Genomic DNA, 12851 nt, shown 5'->3' on the forward strand with positions numbered 1-12851 from the left:
GGGAGAGACAAAGAGATCTTCCATCTGCTGGTTCACTCCCCCAAATGGCCGCCAGGGCCCAGGGCTGGGCCATGCCAAAGTCAGGAGCCTCTTCTGGGTCTCTCACATAGTTCCAGGAGTCATCCTTGGGTGACTTGGGTCATCCTCCAGGGCTTTCCCAAGTGCATTAGCAAGTAGCTGGATCAGAAGTGGACCAGCTGGGGTGTGAACCAGCACCCATATGGGATGCGGGCACGGCAGGCAGTGGCTTTTCCTACTGAGCCGCAACACCAGCCCCAGATCATGGGTCTCTTAAGCAGTATAAGCTCTGCATGCTTTTAAGGTATGCAAGCATGGAATGTGTAAAGTGTTCATTGTGACCTAGAAAACAAACGAGTGGTTTTCACATTGGATATAGCGGGACCCCAGAGGTCTGTAAGGGTACCACAGAGGCCCTTCAGAAAGTAGGGGCGGAGAGGGCCTGCTTTGACCAGAACCACCCAGCTCTAGAGTTGCACTAGACTTGTTGTAGAACATGTTGCCTGTTAAGATGTGTTTTTAAGGAGCTTGAAAATTATTGACATGTATTAGTAGAAGGATTGTAAGAATGGGTGATTATGATTGTATATTTACAGTAAAATTATTATAAGAAGATAGCTGAAGAATGCTTTGGTCTTCAGATAACTGGAGGCTTAATAAAATGCCACTAGGAAATAAGTTCTTGAAAACAGATTATCCAGGAACCACAGACATTGCCTTATATCTGATCAGAAACTTAGTTGAGGACATACAATAACAAAGTAGCAAATAAGGCTGCTCTACTTCTGATCCAATTCCTACTAATGTACCTGGGAAAGCAGCTGAAGATGGCCCAAGTATTTGGACCCCTTCCACCCACATGGGGGACCTGGATAGAGTTCCTGACTCTTGGTTTCAGCCTGGACCAGCCCCTCCCATTGTGGCCATTTGGAGAGTGAACCAGCAGATGGAAGATCTTTCTCTTTCTGACTCTCCCTCTCTCTATGTCACTCTATCTTTCAAATAAATAAAAATCAATCTTGAAAAGAGCAAAAGTTGACAAAAAATCTTTGGAAATAATGTAATAATCAATATGCAGAGAGTCTCAAAACCAGGTTCAGGTAACTTATAAAAGCAATACTCTGAGAAATATATTCCACTGTGAATCCAAGAGCCTGCTGCTCTTAGAAAATCTCTTTTATCACCACGAATATTTGAATTTGACCGCTTCTGCACATAGGCAATAATATGCTAGTGTATCCTTTCATCCATGCAGCTAATGTTTATTGAGCACTTACTACATATCTGGTACTGTGAGAGTTATAAAGTATAGCAAGATAAATGAGACACACCAAAAAAAGAAAAAAAATCTTCCTGTAAGGAACTTGAGTTCAGCAGGGGATTCAGACAAGTAAATGAAGAGTTATGCGTTGCATTCTGTGTTATGTTTGCAAAGTATTCAGAGTACTATGGGAGCCTTGAAGACACTTCTAATTCAAAGTGAAGGGTCAGAGAAGGCAATATTTCTTGAAGGAATGAGGATAGGGCCCAGAAGTTTGAAAGGGGCATTTAAACCAGACACTAGCTTTTACAAAGAACATAAATATGAAACAGCGTGGTCTATTAGGAAACTGCGAGAATTTCAAGTTGCTAGAGACAACGAAAATGCTAAGGAATTTCAGGCAGTAACAGAGATAGGAGGGGACTAATTAGGAAGTAACTTCTGAGTCAGATTAAGGAATCGTAACTTTACCCTTATTTTTAAGATTTATTTTTTATTTATTTGAAAGAGAGTTACAGAGAGAGGTAGAGACAGAGAGAGTGGTTCACTCCCCAGATGGCTGCAATGGCCAGAGCTGTGCCAATCCGAAGCCAGGAGCCAGGAGCTTCTTCCTGGTCTCCCATGTGGGTACAGGGGCCCAAGGACTTGAACCATCTTCTACTGCTATCCCAGGCCATAGCAGAGAGCTGGACCAGAAAAGGAGCAGCTGGGACTAGACCGGTGCCCATGTGGGATGCTGGCACTTTAGGCCAGGGCTTTAACCTGCTGTGCCACAGCACTGGCCCCAACTTTACCCTTTTTAAAAAAAGTAAGTTTTGGGGGCCAGCAAAGTGGTGCAGTGGATTAACACCCTGGCCTGAACCGCCAGCATCCCATGTGGGTGCTAGTTCTAGTCCCAGCTGTTCCTCTTCTGATCCAGCTCTCTGCTATGGCCTGGGAAAGCAGTGGAGGATGGCCCAAGTCATTGGGCCCCTGTGTGGGAGACCCAGAAGAAATTCCTGGCTCCTTGCTTCTGATTAGCACAGCTCCGGCCGTTGCAGCCAATTGGAGAGTGAACCATTGGATGGAAGACCTCTCTCTCTCTCTCTCTCTCTCTCTCTCTCTCTCTGTCTCTCCTCTCTGTGTAACTCTGACTTTCAAATAAATAAATAAATATAAAAAAGTAAATTTTAATGTGTATATTTAAGGCATAAATATGATGTTATGGTATATATATATAGAGAGAGAGAGATAGTAAAAAAAGTTACTATAGTAAAGCAAATAGCCAATTAATATATCCATCATCTCAGGATTACCCATTTTTGGTATGTGTCTTTGTGTCAAGAGCATCTAAAAATCTGCTAATTTAGCTTGCATTCCAAATATACTACAATTTCCAGGGCTGGCTCTGTAGCGGGTAAAGCCGCCGCCTGCAATGCCAGCATCCCATATGGGCGCTGGTTCAAGTTCCGGCTGCTCTACTTCCTATCCAGCTCTCTGCTATGGCCTGGGAAAGCAGTGGAAAATGGCCCAAGTCCTTGGGTCCTTGCACCCACATGGGAGACCCTGAGGAAGTTCCGGATTCCTGGCTTCAGATAGGCGCAGCTCCAGCGATTGCAGACATCTGGGGAGTGAACCAGTGGATGGAAGACCCCTCTCTCTCTCTGCCTCTCCTTCTCTATCTGTGTAACTCTGACTTTCAAGTAAATAAATAAATCTTTTTTAAAATTTTTTTAAAGATTTGTTTATTTATTTGAAGGTCAGAGTTACACAGAGAGAGGAAAGGTGGAGAGAGAGAGACAGAGAGAGGTCCTCCATCTGCTGGTTCACTCCCCAAATGGCCACAATGGCCGGAGCTGCGCTGATCTGGAGCCAGGAGCCTCATCAGGGTCTCCCACATGGGTGCAGGGGCCCAAGGACTTGGGCCATCCTGTACTGCTTTCCCAGGCCATAGCAGAGAGCTGGATTGGAAGTGGAGCAGCTCAACCAGTGCCCATATGGGATGCTGGCACCTCAGGCCAGGGTGTTAACCCACTGCACCACAGCACTGGCCCCAATAAATAAATCTTTAAAAAAAAATTCCTATAACCCCATGTCATATATTAGATCTCTAAACTGAATTCTTCCTGCACATCTAATGCCATATATCCTCTGACTTCCATCCCTCTATTTCTTCCCCTCTCCCACGCCTCTGGTAACCACTGTTTTGTTATCTGATCTCCATGCATTTAGATTCCACATATATGTGAGGTCATGCAATATTTTTCTGTTTCTGGCTTGTTTGTTTAGCATAAATGTACCCTAGGCTCATCAGTGTAGTGGCAAATGGTAAGATCTCCTTTTTAGGACTGAATAATATTCCATTATGTATTTAGTAATGGGGAACATCTGGCCAGTGAACCATATAAGGCAAGGCCCACAAAATCATTTGGTCTAGCCAAGGCAACAACAGGCAGAAACTTGAGATTGTATCAATCTGTAGCAGGCTAATTTTTAAATTGATGATTTTACATGGCCCACAAATGATGCTATAAACATCCAAATGGCCCTTGGCAGATACAAGGTTCCCCGCCCCTAAGTGTACCACGGTTTATGCATGCATGCGTCTACCGGTAGACATCTAGGTTCTTTCCTACCTTGGCTATTGTGGATTATGCTGCAGTGAACACGGGAGTACAGATACCTTGCAAGGTGATGATTTCATTTCCTTTGACTATATGCCCAGAAGAGGAATTGCTGCCTTATATGGTAGTTATATATTTTTAGGATTAATTTATTTACTTGCTTACTTGGAAGACTGAGTGACAGAGAGAAAGAGAAAAACACAGAGAGGGAGAGATCTTCCATCCACTGGTTTACTCCCCAAATAGCCACAACAACCAGGTCTGGGGCAGGCCAAAGCCAGGAGCCAGGAACTCCAGCCTGTTTTTCTATGTGGGTGGCAAGGGCCCAAGTACTTGGGCCATATTCTGCTGCCTTCCTGGACACATTAGCAGGAAACTGGATTAAGAGCAGAGTGATTGATTCACAAACAGGCTCTCTGATATGAGATGCCAGCATTGCAAACAGTGGTTTAACCCACTCACCACGATGTCAGCCCTGGTAGTTCTATTTGTAATGTCTTTAGAAACTCCCATACTGTTTTCCATGACAGTTGGGGCAGTCACCTATATTCCCAGCAACAGTGTCCAAGTGCTCCTTTCTTTCCACACCCTCACCTATACTTGTTGTCTTTAGACTTTGATAATAAACCATCCCAATAGGAGTCACATGGTGATCACATAGTGGTTTCGATTTGCATTTCCCTGATGATTAACAATATTGAGGCCGTGGCTCACTAGGCTCACTAGGCTAATCCTCCACCTTGCAGCGCTGGCACACCGGGTTCTAGTCCTGGTCGGAGTGCTGGATTCTGTCCCGGTTGCCCCTCTTCCAGGCCAGCTCTCTGCTGTGGCCAGGGAGTGCAGTGGAGGATGGCCCAAGTGCTTGGGCCCTGCACCCTCATGGGAGACCAGGAGAAGCACCTGGCTCCTGCCATCGGATCAGCGCAGTGCACCGGTGGCAGTGCACCAGCCGCGGCGGCCATTGGAGGGTGAACCAACGGCAAAAGGAAGACCTTTCTCTCTGTCTCTCTCTCTCACTGACCACTCTGCCTGTCAAAAAAATAAAAAATAAATAAATAAATAAATAAACAATATTGAGCACCTTTTCACATGCTTTTTGGACATTTTATGCCTTCTTTAGATAAGGTCTGTTCTTATTCTTTTGTTTGAGTTGATTTTCCTCTGTTGTTTTATGAGTTCTCTATATATTTTGAATATTAAGCCCTTACAAGATACATGGTTTGCAAATATTTTTCCTAATCCATATGATACCATTTCATTTTTTTCCTTTGTTGTACATAAGCTTTTTTATCTGATTTAGTCCCATTTATTCATCTTTGCTTTTTGATTTGAACTCTTGCTTTAATATCCAAAAAGTCATTGCCATAGCCACTGTTTTTAGTTTTTCTCCTATGTTCTCTTCTATGAGTTTTATAGCTTTTAGTTTTACATTTTAGTTTTTTATCTATTTTTTTAGTTGATTTTTGTGTTTGGCATAAGATGAAGATACAGTTTAATTCTAATGCATGTGGAAATCCAGTTTTCCCAGCACCACTTATTGAAGACTCATTACACTGTTGTGTCTACTTGATGGCCTTGTCAAAAATTGGCTGTTTATGGTTTGTTTGGTTGGTTTTTTTTTTTTTTTTTTTTTTTTTTGGACAGGCAGAGTTAGAGAGAGAGAAAGAGAGAGAGAAAGGTCTTCCATTGGTTCACCCCCCAAATGGCTGCTACAGCCAGCGCGCTGCGCTGATCCGAAGCCAGGAGCCAGGTGCTTCCTCCTGGTCTCCCATTCGGGTTCAGGGCCCAAGGACTTGGGCCATCCTCCACTGCACTCCCGAGCCACAGCAGAGAGCTGGACTGGAAGAGGAGCAACCGGGACAGAATCCGGCACCCCAACCGGGACTAGAACCCTGGGTGCTGGCGCTGCAGGCGGAGGATTAGCCAAGTGAGCCGCGGCGCCGGCCAACTGTTTATGTTTGAATTTATTTCTGGACTCTGTATTCTGTCCCACTGATCTGTGTGTCTGTTTTTATATCAGTGCCATACTGTTTTGATTACTGTATCTTTGTAATACATTTTTAATCAGGAAGTATGATACCTCCCAACGTTGTTTTTCTTTCTCAGAATTGTTTGGGCTCTTCAGGATCTTTTGTAGTTCCATACAAATTTTAGATTTTTTTTTATTTCTATAAAAAATGACGTTGGGATTTTGTTAGGGGTGGCATGGAATCTATATATTGCTTTATGTAGCATGAACATGTTAACAATATTCTGTGAATCCATGTAGGAAATATATCTCCATTTATTTGTGTCTTCAGTTTGTTTCATCAATGTTTGATAGTTCTCAGTGTCTAGATCCTTAAACTTTATCCTTAAAGATACACTTTCCTTAAGGAAAATACTAAGTGGTTAAACAAAGTTATACAATCATTTATGTTTTCAGTAGGGGTGTGGAAGGTGAATCGTTTGCTGCAAGAATTTCCTGATGGAGTGGACATCATGACACAGCGAGTTAAGCCACAGCTTGTGTCTTCTGCATCCTATTTCGGAGTGCCAGTTTGAGTCCCAGCTACTCTGTTTCCAGTCCCACTTCCTGCTAATGCACCCTGGGAGACAGCAGATGATGGCTGCTCGGTCCCTGCTCGGGTCCCTGCCATCCATGTGGGGGACCCAGATGGAGTTCCTGGCTCCTGGTTTTGGCCTGGATCTTCCCTGGCTGTAATGGGCATTTGGGGAGTGAACCAGATGACAGAAGATATCTCTCTCTTTCTGTCATTTGCTTTCTCTCTCTCTACCTTTCAAGGAGGTGAAAAATAAAAATAGGAGAAATGGAGAAACCTGGACTTGGTAATGAACATTTAGAATTAGAATAGACTCTCAGAAGTGGATTTATACTTTTTTTATTTACAGGCAGAGAAAGAGAGACAGAAGGGGAAAGAGACAGTCAGACAGAACCATGCACTGGTTCACTCCCCAAATGCCCAGGGGTTAGGATGGGGCCAGGTCAAAACCAGGAGCCTGGAACTTGGTCCAGAACGCCCACGTGGGTGGCAGAGACCAAGTACTTGATCCGTTATCCACCGCCTCCCAGAGTGCACACCAGCAGGAAGCTGGAATTAAAAGGGGAGCTGGGAGTCCACCCAGGTACTGCAGTAGTGGGTGTGGAAATCCCAATTGGCATCTTAACCGTGAGGCAAAATAATTACCCTGGGTTTATACATTTTTATTTTTAGTATTACCAAATTGCTCTCTAGAATGGTTTTTTCTAATTTTATATTCCCAACAATTTGCTTAATTTTCCATTCTTTTTTTCAATTTTAAGTTCTTTATTTACATAAGGTTCTTGTGGACACTGCATTGTTTTCATCTTTTCCAATCTGAAAGGGAATTACTGTTCCCTTCCGAGTGTCACAGCTTCAGCTCCGCCCAGACCATTTCTGTCTCAGGGACTTGGCTGGTTTGCAGAAAGACAAGTGAGCTAAGTGACCTCTGAAGGAAAATGTCGACAAGCTTGCGGTTCTCTTCCCATAACTGTTCTGATGGTGAACGAAGACACTCAGCCTATAGAAATGTCAGCTGAATATCAAACTCACTTTAAAATTGTAGAGATTAAAAGGAAAAAAATAAAAGGTAAATCAATGTAATGGATTGCTTTATAAACCAGGAAATGGCATTGTTCATACCATTAGTTCCTCCTGGAACAAGATACCACGATAGTCTATCTTAACCATTTCCCCTTAATATTCTTCTGAGGCACAGAGAACTTGTGGGAAACCCCACAGCTAATTCTGTGAAGGAACAGAAGGCAGGAAGTCAGAAGATCTGCATTACCCTTGCTTTGAATGAGAGTTTAGAGGGAAGTGACATTATTCTACACTACACACACATACCCAGCTTCACCTCCTCTTTTTCAGGCTCTCGTTCCTCCAGCGGTAAACTTACATGCTGTCAGGCTATCGGGGGGAAATGAACCCCCAGTGTTGCATATTGTCATAGCTTGCACTCATTGAACACTGTACCAGTTATTGTGGTGAGCACTTTACATATGCTGTTCCTTTATTCCCTGTAAGCCTTGAGTTATATGTGTTGTTTTCCTCATTTTATTTATAAGGAAGCTGTGACCTACAGAGATTATTGATCTGCTCAGATACCCAGATAGTAAGGAAGGATCTAGAATTTAAACCAGGTCACTATGACTCCAAAGCCAAGAGCAGCGATCACTATCTTATGGACTATGTGTTTAATCTCCCATAAGAATATTACCTGGTTCAGCTGAGGTTTGTGAAGGAAGGCTGTTCCTCTTCATGGGTAGGAAGTCTCTTGACAAGAACGATACTGTGCAGTTTTTCCACCTTTCCTCAGGGGAAAGGTAGAAAGTCACTGGAGGATAAAAAGTTAGGGATCAGGCATTTGGCATAAGAAGTTAAGTTGCTGCTTGGGATGCCCACATCCCCTGTTAAAGTGCCTGAGTTCAAGTCCCAGCTCACTCGCTCACTCTGTTTCTATCTATCTGAAAGGGAAAGCAACGGAGAGAAAGGGAGAGACAAAGAGATCTTCCAGCTACTGGTTTACTCCCCAAGTGACCACAGCAGCCAGGGCAGGGTCAAGCAAGGGCTAGGACCCTGGAACTCCATCCCAGTCTCCCACATAAGTGGCAGGGGTCTTCATTGCTTTCCCAGGTGCATTATCAAGGAGCTGTATAAGAAGCAGATCAGCCGGCATTTAAACTAGTGCTGGAATAGAGGATACCAGCAGTACAACTAGCAGCTAAACCCACTGTACCACAGTGCAGGCCCCTGCAGCTCCACTCTTGGTTTCACCTTCCTGCTAATGCGCAGCCTGGGGCACAGCAGGGATGGCTCAGGTGGTTGAGTCTTTGCAAGCCGTCTGGCCGAGCTCCAGGTGTTGGGAGCATTTGGGAAGTGAGCCAGTGGATGGGAAACCTGTGTGTCTATCTGCCTCTCTCTCTTTCTCAAATAAATAAGTAAATTTTTTTATTGTTTAAAAAAAGTAGTAGTTTTAAAATGTTTAAAGTAGACCTGGAAGTCAATCTTAGATGAGCAGAAGAGGAAATTTTACATCTTTCTGTGTCTGTTCCTCTCTAGATGTTGAGAATCTTGAATGTAAATCTTGAGAGAAGTCTAGAAAGGTACTTCTGAGTATTGGAGGTTAACAACAACAAAGGCCCTCTCTATAGAGGAAAGAGTACAAGTCAAGGAGGAGGACTCAAGTAGTTAATGTAATTAATAATGAGGAAAATATTTCTGATAAGTCAAATTATCATTTGGCCCTCCATGCTTATTCCTCAGGCATTTCCCCTTATCATTCAATGAGATTGCTTGTCCTGCTACAGCATGTGCAAGAGTCAGAATGACAATTCCATGGTTCTTGTGCCTCCAGTCCCGTATTGCTGCCTTTGGGCAGGTTAACCATTCAGTTCACATCATTCTTTTCCCCTAGCCCCAACAAAACCTCAGTATGCATCTTAACTCCAGTCTAGTGTTAAGGCTGTAACACTAACCCCCATTTATAGCAAATGCAGTCAGTGGCAAACAATGAGATTTTCCTTTTGGTTCTAGCCTTTGGAAGTCTATTTTATTTCATTAAGGAAAGTATCACTTCTCATTGTGCTGCAATGATACTACTGAAGTGGCAAGTGTTACTGCCTTCACTGACTGCCAACCTGAGAATGCTATTATCTGCTAGCTGCCAGTTAGTGCAATGTACATCTCCCATGTAGAAGTAAGTGCTGGGAAGGTAGGAGTTCAGACTTTCTAGGTGTGGGTAGAACAAAGAGGACAAGGAGAGTTATCATACCTGAAATGGAACATCAAAACCAAACCTCAGCCCTATCACTTCAGTTTTCCATCTGTTAGATTTTAAGTGTTTTGAAGACTGGAACCTCACTTGCAGTAAATACTGTTGTATACATATTGAATAAAGATGAATCAGAGTGAAAAAATGATGGTTGGCCAAGCCTTCTCCTCCATCATCTTTTATAGCCACAAGTGAATGCAGAGCATTTGAGCAAAATGAGATACAGTTTGAGGTTTTCAAAAATATTAATCAGGGGCCAGGGCTGTGGTTAAGCATCTGCCTGCAGTACCAGCATCCCATATGTGTGCCAGTTTGAGTCCTGGCTGCTGTACTTCTGATCCAGCTCCCTACTGATGGTCTGGGAAGGCAGTGGAAGGTGGTCTAAGGACTGACGCCCCTGCTCCTGTATGGGAGACCCAGAAGAAGCTCCTGGCTCCTGGCTTCCAATCTGCCCAGCTCTAGCCATTGTGGCCATTTGGGGAGTAAACCAGCAGATGGACGGCTTCTCTCTGTCTCTCACTCTCTCTGTATCTCTGCCTCTCAAATAAATAAATCTTTAAAAAATATTAATCAGGGGCAGGCACTTGACACAGTGGTTAAAACACTACTTGGAATGCCCACATGCCAAATTAGAGTATCTGAGTTCTGTTTTCCATTCCAGCTCCCTACTAATGCACACCCTCAGAGTTAGCAAGTGATGGCTCAATTACTTGGGCCCCTGCCACCTAAATGGGAGACCCAGTTTGAGCTCCAGGGCCCTGGCTTCTTTGACCTGGTACATCTCTAGCTGTTGTAGGCATTCGGGGAATGAACCAATGGATGAAAGATCTGTCTCCCCACCCCACCCCACCCCACCCCACCCCCGGTACAGCAGGGTAAGCTGCTACTTGAGACACCTGCATCCTATATCAGAGTGCCTGGAATCTGGTTCCTCCTCCATTTCCTCCAGCCTCTGGCTAATATGCCTCAGAGCAGCAGCAGCAAATGCTTGCCCAAGTACTTGGCTTCCTGCCACCCACATGAGAAACCTGGGTGGAGTTCCTGGCTTCAAGTTGGCTCAGTCCTGGCTGTTGCAGGCATTTGGAGAGTGAACCAATAGATGAAAGATTTTTCTCCCTCCCTCTCTCTCTCTGTCTTTCTGACTGTCACTCTGCCTTTCAAACAAATAAATAATCTTTCCTTTAAAAAATATTAATCATTCTGTTGCATGTTCATCACAGTATACTAATTACTCTTTTAATTATTACAAATATATCTGAAATAGTTCAAAAAGCAAGATATGTATGCAAAATTGCAACCTGTGAAAGGTGTGACAAAATAAAAGTTGTGATTCTAAATAATACTTCTTGATGATATATTGCCCAGGCCTTTACAATCAAGTTTTCTTTCCTGTGCCTTTTCCTGCAAAATTTAGGACCTTGCCTCCCCCATAAAGATGTCAGCATAGATAGACCCCAGTAGTTTACTCGCTTTGACCCTGCCCTCGGCAACAAACACAAAATAGATGAACCACCTCCCTGCTGCCCTAGCTCTTTCTTCAAGTACACACAGTCTGTTCTTTCTTGAGAAGTGGAAGAGGAAACATCTACCTTGGTTTAAATTGAATGTGAGGCAAAGGTAGAAAAGCAGTGATTAAAACTGTCCTCCCCAGTATTCTGCTTTCTCTGACCTCCCTCCATTTGCACTTCGTCTACCCAGAGCGCTCTCCTCTCCACCTGGGAAACTGCAGGTGATCCTTCAACAGCCTGTTGTCCGAATCCTTTCCCTGCCGCTCTCCTGCCCTTCCTACCTCCCATAACATCTCGACACAGCTCTTGGATAGCATTTGTCACATTGTGTGGAATTAGTATTTACAGATCTGCTTCCCCAACCAGACTGAACTCGTTCAGAGCAGATTTTATTTTAATATTGGTGTGTTTATCCCAGCACCTCACACATGGTAGCTGTTAAGTAAATGCTGTCATATTGAACTGAATCTTTATGGAGCTACTGTATTTCTAAGGTAAGTCAGGATGAGATCATGAAAGAGGGTACAGAACTTGAGATTGAGTACATAATTCTAAGGCATGCTTCAGCCTTCCAGACAAGGATTTTTTTTTATTCAGATGTATGAATTATAAGGAAAGCCACATGGGCTTCTAAGGCTGCACAGAAAGCACTGATATGGAAATGTAATGTAAGGCACATAAAGGAGAGGAAACCTACATCCTGGGCTGGTCCTGAGTTTCATGCCCTACTAGCACTATTGGTCTTCTTAACCTCCTAGTACTCATGTGGTGACCTTGATATATGTATCAGTCAGGATTCAAACAGGGCAAAAGAACCAATATAAAGAAGCAATATGATATTTGTGCAATAGAGAGTTTATTTTAGCAATTAGAATTTTTATAATCTTGGGTATAGATAGAGAAATAGGTCCAAAGGGGAGAACTGGAGACTCGGGAAAAGAAGTCACTGCTCACCCCTCCTAAAACAATAGCAAACATGGACAGGCTGGGCTTGCGGGGACATCTGGAAGGTTGCACATCTAGCTGCTGGAGTGAGGCTCTGGGAGGGTACAGGGTGGAGGAGTTGTGTGATGGCATAGAAGTCAGTGGAAGGCTGTTGCCTCTGCAGAGCTGCTGGTTCCATAAGTTTGCTGTCAAGTGTTTGGTGGTGGGTTTGGGGTCATTGGTCAGCAAGGCTGATAGTTATAAACACAGAACAGGGAAGAATAAGGACAAGCTGGAACTCAGAAGCTTCGTACACATGACTCTCACCACCTTTAACCACAGCAGCCTTCAGAAAGTTATGGCAGCTGCCTCACATGCATCTTCCGAATCTCTCATTGATTTCTTGTTTTGGCCACTTTGACCTTAGCCAGATAGGGAAATGCATTCTGGAAACTTCTTATTTAGCCCAGTTGACATAACATAAACCACAAGAATGTACCCCCAAATTCTGTAAATATATGATTTTCAGGTTTTTTTTTTAATTTATTGATTTACTCGAAAGGCAGTTACATGGAATGGGGGTGGGGAGATCTTCCATCTGCTGGTTCACTCCTCAAATGGCTGCAATGGCTGGAGCTGGACCATGCTGTAATCAGGAACCAGGAACTCCATCTGGGTCTCCTACATTGTTGGCAGGGACCTAAGAACTTGGGCCATCTTCCACTGCCTTCCCACATG

General features: G+C 43.8%; 1 protein-coding gene across 6 annotated transcripts in view; it reads left to right on the forward strand.

Annotated features, from left to right (window-relative positions):
* The window catches only part of RANBP17 (RAN binding protein 17), a 370153-nt gene that overhangs the window by 307691 nt on the left and 49611 nt on the right, over positions 1-12851 (forward strand). The window lies entirely within an intron of this gene.

This window comes from Oryctolagus cuniculus, chromosome 6 (genome assembly GCF_051225735.1).
Source record: "Oryctolagus cuniculus isolate XC-2025 breed Fujian yellow rabbit chromosome 6, ASM5122573v1, whole genome shotgun sequence".
Classification (NCBI taxonomy): Eukaryota; Metazoa; Chordata; class Mammalia; order Lagomorpha; family Leporidae; genus Oryctolagus; species Oryctolagus cuniculus.